Below are 6,007 nucleotides of genomic sequence, written 5' to 3' on the forward strand. Positions count from 1 at the left end.
TTAGTGACAACTTCTGCTACATGGTCCAGAATCACCTTCCCCTTTATATGTTTGTCAGGGATGTATGAACTCTTAAGTGTCAGCGGTACTGGGGTAGAATTAGGTGTCAGAAGGCACAGCACTCTCCACAACTTCCTCTGAAAATTGTGAGATGAAAAGAGCAGGTCTATTTTGAGGGAGCTGCGATTGCGCAAATTTTCTTTTTTGTCTTCTGGGAATAGATGTATTGCAACAGGTAGAGCTTAGAGGGCACATCTATGGGTCTGTGTTTTGCCACTGCTGAAACTCCTGTGTCACACAGTTTTGTTACCCCCACCATTTTATGTCATGACTGTATTCATCCTGTGGTGTTACGCTGCAAACGAAATGGTGCTATGTGCATGTGACTTTCGTGGGACTACCCCATAAATATAACTAGCAAGCCAATTAGTAATTGCTATTAAATATTAATATTTCTCTGAAACAATTTCAGAGAATTCTTCATAATTTGCCTGTAGACCTAGAGGAAAATTTGAAATATCCGAAGGTGAAAATGCAGAAAGTTAACTACTGATTGTGTGTCTTTCCAATGTACAAAGTGGGACTCATTGCTAAGTCTGGAAAACTTTTTTGTTTCAAATGATTCATAAAGGTTGGAGAAAGGTGTTGCTTGTGTTGCAGAGCTTGTTAGAATTACAGAGTTGTACACTCTGCTTTCCAGTCTCTTCTTCACAAGTAGCCTTGAACTCCTGAAAATTCTAAATTATATGTACGCTTTATATAACAAATATGGAAATGAGAGCTAAAATATTTAAAACTGGAGATTTCTGACTTTTAAAAAAAGGTTTTAAAAAAAAAAGTAAAAGAAAGCCATGTAATTTACTGGTTCATTCTTGCAACAATGAAGTTCTGTAACCTTAAGGTACATTTTTATTTATTTATTTATTAAAAGAACTTTGGATCTCCACCCTAAACCATTTGCATTTAATTTCTGTATTCTTCTTTGCTTTAGGTGTTCAGAAAGCAGCAGATAATTTCCCCCGCCCCCCCCTGCAGAACTACTAGGTAATCACTGAATGATGCACTTCGGAGAGAGGCACATAGAGGTTAAAAATAGTTATGGAGGCCTGATAATGACTTCCATACTTTAGAGCTCTGGATTTCTGTGAATGTAATCTAAAATTAAAATTTTTTATTATTCAAACCATTTAGGCCTTTCTTTATTGTAGCTACAATTTTCTGATGAGATTTTTAGCAGCGGTAAGAGCTAAGTCTTTGAAATATAACTATTGCTGCTGGCTTCGCATGAGTCCCTGCTGTGGGTGTGTGTGAAGGAAAAGGAAAAGTCAGTGGCGAGGACAGAGCTTGCCTTTTCATCGGCTGTTTTATGTGGCAGCATTAGAATTTCACCTTCGTTGAGCCATAATGATGAAGGGCTCAACGCTGCACGATGCTAAGCAGCCTGGCTTTGATTTAAGAATGAACCTAAATCTGTGCTTAACTTTAAGCATTTAAATATTCCCACTGAAGTCACTGGTTTGAGTCAGAAATACCTGTCATGACAGTCTTAAATCTCAAGTAGATCTCTTGTTTGTATGTTTGGACTGGCACAGGGTGACTGAAAACTATGGTAAGGAGGATCTTTACCTTCGAGGAAAGATCTGAGACCAAGTTGGGTTAAGAGTGAAGAAGAGAGGACTTTGGAGTTGGAAATGGAGATTTGAGTAGGGAAGACTGGTAAGAAGAACCAAAAGAGAGACCTGCAGTCAGGTGTTTCAAGAGAAGACATTTAAAGAGAGGTTAGTAGGGAGAGGAAGTTCTAGCAGGAAGAAAATAAGAGTTTTGAAGGACAACTAGATGAAATACTAAAATAGAATAGCAAGTAGCTTTTGTCCACAAGAGGAAAAAAAAAGATGACTGTTCAATAAAGTAGATATGACAAAGATAAAAGACTGAAAAAAAGAGAATTTCCCCTTTCCGTGAAAAGGGGCGGGGAAAAAAGACTTCACAAAAGTAAGGTAGAGAAATAAAAGAAAGACAAAAGCTAGAAAAATATTGTTACTAAGAAAGAAAACAGTTGAAGTAAGGATAATGGGGGGGAAATTGCAAAAGCGTTTTGTAACTAAGTGGATGATCATTTATTTGTGCTCCTATAATTGATATTTCTTTGGCTGATTTCTGCCTCAAAACAGAATAAAGAGATGAGGATAGATAGATAGTTGTTTGAGCACTAGTTTACACGAATGGTTTTGGTAACCTGGTCTGGATCATGTAATTAAATAATTCAAATTATCTTTGTTACTATCTATTTTATTTAGGCTAGTTCTTCCCTGGTTATCCTGATGTGTCTCTAGAATGGACACAGTGTGACTGTGTCTCAGTGTAAGGCTGTTCCCTTTCTTCTCCAGAAGATGCTCTTTCCATATGTAGAATGGACCTGGGGGAGAACCCACCTGCTTGCTTGAGGAACAGTCTTATGCTGCAGATGAACACAGAAATAGTTGGAAGGTAACAGGGCTGTCTTTTAAAAAACAGTGTCTAAACTGCTATTTATGAAGTGGTTCAGCATTCTGGATACTGTAAAATATTCCTATCGGGGAAGATTTTTCAATCCTTTCATAGGGGTGCACTTGGAAAAAATCAGGTCCTTTTCCCTCCCCACTTAAATGCAAACTGCAGAATATGTTATAACAAGAAAAAAAATGCTGGGGAGAATAGCTCCCATGTTCTTCTAACCTCAGAAATTAATCAGGTTAAGCTTCAATACTTAATTATTTCAGTAGTGTAATATTAAGTGATTAACTTAATTTCTGTCAATTCATCAAGTCATCTGGCCTCATCTACGTAGAAAAAGGTACTGGGTGAAATGCGTAAGTTAATGTGTAGAGATACATTAATAAGCTGATTCTGTAACAGATATCAAATCTGGTGCAATTTTCCCATAGAAGCAGCTCCTGTACCTTCTTCCAGCTGTAGTGAGATCCCATTGCGTCTTGTTCAAGTGGAAAAAGAAATGAGTCTCCTCCCCAATCACTGTGCTCTACAATGTATACTGAACAGCCATGAAAGTTACATACACTTGTATCAAGTGACTGTGATGATATAAAAAAAAAATTCCTATCTTTTCTCATTAGTAAGGAATATGTTGTATAAGGAAAATGACGAAGCAGTAATTTCACTTAAGGGCAAGATTGTGAGTTATCAGCTTTTCTTCAGAAAACTGGCATGTATGAGTTCAGAAGCATCTTCTACCACTTTTACATCGCTTTATAAAATAACAATACACAGAATTAGCTGTATGGGTATCAAAGTAAGCAAGGAACGCTGAATAGTTCTTACTTTTTAGGCTTCTGTAATGTCATCCCAATGTAAAGCCCAGTGAGCATGACCAGGCCAGGCTGGAGTTGTGTAGTGCAGTTGATGAACATGAATTAATAAAACCACTGGACCATGAGCCTGTGAGAGTGCATGTTTCTGCTGCTGTGCTATAGGCATAGAGGAAATATTTTCTTAAATAACACTTCCATTTTTGTATAAGCTTTTTGCAAGGGAAGCAGCATGCTGTAGTTCATATGATATTAATTTTATGATTTTCTTCTTTCTCTTGGAGCTTGTGTAAGGAATGAGATAGTTATCCTTTAACTTAGCAATTCAACTCAATTGTGTATGCAACTGTAGATGTTTATTCGGTGTTTGAAAGCAAATAGATAATCTTTTGCTTGGTTTTTATGTGACTTCATTATCCTTTTCCCTCTCTATACAATTTCTTTCCTTTATGACACAGTGACCCTTTCTGAAAGCACTAATACTGTGAGAACCAGAGGAGGAAATAATCTTGGGACACGTGAATCAAGGATATTTTGCTTTCTGAAGAATTGTACAACCTTTTGTTTTCAGAAATAAACACATACTTTTATGAAGCTATGAAAATAAAAGGCAATAAATACGTTATTCTTTTTCTGAGAGTGTGTATGTTGAGTCTAGAGGAAGTCCTGGCTGAGTTATGGATCCTTGAAAATGATGACCCATTAGGAGACAGAGCTCAAATTTTGTGCAATAGGTTACTGAAAGCATCAACTGTAATTGTACACAAATAGAGACTGTGTATGTGAACGTGTATATAATGTCATTTGCATTTTAAATTTGTCTAAGAGCATCTTGGGGGCATCTTGTTTTCCTCCGTTTTAAAAATCTGAATAGCACCTGTAATTAGGGGAGAAAACTGAGCCCTGGAAGCTAGGTAGGACTTGCATCTATTGATCTGTGTAAAACTGGCTTATGCTGTCAGGGGAGAAGCAGTCAACTGCTGAGCTGCTTTGTCACTGACATAAGCTGAGAGGGGATTTTTTTTTTTTTTTTTGTCTATACTGTTTATACACCAGTCTATAGACCTGCTGGCTGGTTGAATTTTAAAGAGTGCGGAGGTTTAAAGACTTGTCCCCTGAGGGACGCTCCTGCCAGTTGGGAAGCGAGCTGCGGCTGCTCTGCAGAAGTTGTGTGCACGTGTGCTGGGGGAGGGACGGGGCAGGGCTGGGGAAATGCTGTCCTGCAGCTCAGCCTGGAAAACGCTGTGAAACATACCCATAATTTTCGGGTTGTTTAGTCAAAATATTGAGCTAATACCTTTGGTTTTTTTGTTTTTGTTTTCTTTTTCTTGTGTGGTAATTTATTCTGAGAGAATACAATGGGGAACATAAGTGAATACATTTCCATACCCAATTCTGAGTCAGTCCTAAGCTCACCAGGCAGCAATTAAAATCCTCAGTAGTAAGGAGAAAATGACTTCCTATAGTGTGAGAATAGGTGCGGGTTTGGAAAGAGAATTTAAATAGAGTATAAAATATTACTTCTTTGGAACAGGAAAAACAAGCTTTATGAACCTGAAGTAAGAGACTATTTGGAAATGTTTAGGAAATTTCTGAGTTAAAAGTTTTGATTAGCCTGTTCTGCTTGCTTTCTTTTGTTAAGAGTTTATTATTACTACTACCAGCATCACATATGCTTGTTTCCTGCCTATAGAAATTAAAATGCTCTGTTTGTATTTTGCTCCTCACGCTTCCACAGTGGCCACTCACAGCAGTCAGGATGGTGCTTGAGCAGGTCCTTTTGGAGAGTGTTATACGTACTGCTGTTGTTCATAATTCAGTTATGAACACAAGATGTGGCTTTCACATCCTCCTTTATCTGTGCTGACAAAGTAAAAGTTCCAAAGATTTCTTGGACTCTCTTGTATGACTTGGAAGTTCTGGAAAAATTGACTTTTCCATTTTGTACCGTATGATGATTTACTGGGGCACATCCTATACCTTTGAAATGTTGCAACTAACATATGCAGGCTGTATTCAGAGGCATCTTTTTCCTGAACTATTTGTCCCTTGCTCATTAACTTGCATGGGTTCTTCATGTTTTACACCATCCACTGAGCCAGGCAAATGTTTGAAGTAAATAGTCATTGTGGTGTGTAGGAATTTAAATACATAATTTCCCCTAATGGGAGTTGTTCAACATGCAGTAAACAGAAAGTTCGGGCTGGAGAGTGCTAACATCTTAGATCAAGTTCTTAAACCCCCGTGTGCAGCTCTGGAAATTTGCAGTCAATATGCATTTTTCTGAAAACACACACACCTTGTGGGATAACTCGTATATACAGCAGTCTGTCGCTGTTGGTCTGCTGCAGAAAGGGAGTTCTGTGGCTTTGCTGACCAACTGCGTTGACGTCAACTGTCTCTTCTCAGCTGAAGGATTTCACAGAGGGTTTGTTTTCCCAGTTGGGAGCAAGGAAATAAAATCTGTTTTTCTGGGATCTTGTAAGTTCATTGTTTAATATTTGCTGCTAACTGATCTGGTAATTAACTTTTGTTTTTTTAAGAAAAATGTTGACTAATTTGAGAGCATTTTTATATTTTAATTAACACGTTTTATTTGCCACTAAACAGCTTCTTAAATAAAATTCTGCAAGAAAGAGTGACATTATCCGTTCATATTATGGTACGAATGTAGATCCGGTGGATTTTCACCCTCCCCCCCC

General features: G+C 37.8%; 1 protein-coding gene across 1 annotated transcript in view; it reads left to right on the plus strand.

Annotated features, from left to right (window-relative positions):
- The window catches only part of LOC104074410 (DENN domain-containing protein 1B-like), a gene marked incomplete at its 3' end in the record, with an annotated part of 76,777 nt that overhangs the window by 49,761 nt on the left and 21,009 nt on the right, over positions 1–6,007 (plus strand). The window lies entirely within an intron of this gene.

This window comes from Fulmarus glacialis, unplaced genomic scaffold (genome assembly GCF_000690835.1).
Source record: "Fulmarus glacialis isolate BGI_N327 unplaced genomic scaffold, ASM69083v1 scaffold39123, whole genome shotgun sequence".
NCBI classification, from domain to species: Eukaryota; Metazoa; Chordata; class Aves; order Procellariiformes; family Procellariidae; genus Fulmarus; species Fulmarus glacialis.